A 1,033-nucleotide genomic window follows, 5' to 3' on the forward strand; every position below is an offset into this window, starting at 1 on the left:
CCCCTTTTTTTTTTTTTTTTTTTTTTTTTTTTTTTTTTTTCTATACAATGGGGGTTACCAAAATATTATTAAATGAAAGTTTCAATGGCGCGAATGCTAATTGCCGTTGTTTTGTAAAAAAACAAAAAAATATATATATTTAGTATCCATGAACCCCGTCAGCATTGACTCTGCTTTTAAGAAAATGTTTTTTTTTTTCGTTTGCTTTTTCAAAATTTTTTTTTCTTCTAATTCTATTTCCTCATGTAGCCCAACTCGCATTCCACTGACATCCTTGGGCATTTCTTCGTTATATATATATATATATATATATTGAACAGTGTATTTCTTTCTCTCGTACGAATATAGCTGACGTTACGCGAGGTTTCTGTAATGGTATTTCTTACAGGAGAATCCACTGTAATTTTCAACCATTCAGACCGTGTACCACCCTCTCTCCCCCCCGAGCACCCTCGTGTACTATACTCACCATTCCACGATTCATCCCTCCCTCTGTTGCTATCGTGAGCATCGACCAACCCTTTTTTTGCCCTATCGTCTCTTTTCCCTCATCGCGACATTCTCCCTTCTGAATTCGTTTCACTTTATTCGCATTGAAAAGGAAATAGAAAAATATATATATATATATACACATGTACATCTACCTTATGTATGTCCGTATACCTTGTGCCATGTATGCATGGGCGGTTGGCTGCAGTGCTACGTGCACCAATCCTCATCTTCAACTTCTACTTTCTTTTTATTGCTTTTACCTCTTTTTTTTCTTCTTATTTTTTTTCCCCCCCACTCTTCATCTCTTTTTCTCTTTCCTATATCTATCGCCTCGCTCCTTCTCCCGCCCTTGCGGAATCTCCGTCGCGGAACTTTCTCGCTCGACGACCGAATGCCAGCATAGCGCAAGGTTAATTGAAATCAAGAGCTGCATTGTGAACACGGCTTTAGCTCAGCAGCCACGCGAATAAGCCCGTTTTTTTCCACTCAGATTCAATCAACCACGCTGCTTCTCATATAATTGCCCATAGTCCTTTATCGC

The 1,033-nt window shown here is 38.8% G+C and overlaps 1 protein-coding gene across 1 annotated transcript in view; it reads left to right on the forward strand.

Annotated features, from left to right (window-relative positions):
* LOC107270751 (protein turtle) overlaps window positions 1–1,033 on the forward strand; it is a gene marked incomplete in the record, with an annotated part of 104,179 nt that overhangs the window by 16,048 nt on the left and 87,098 nt on the right.

This window comes from Cephus cinctus, unplaced genomic scaffold (genome assembly GCF_000341935.2).
Source record: "Cephus cinctus unplaced genomic scaffold, Ccin1 Ccin1_scaffold0814, whole genome shotgun sequence".
NCBI lineage: Eukaryota > Metazoa > Arthropoda > Insecta > Hymenoptera > Cephidae > Cephus > Cephus cinctus.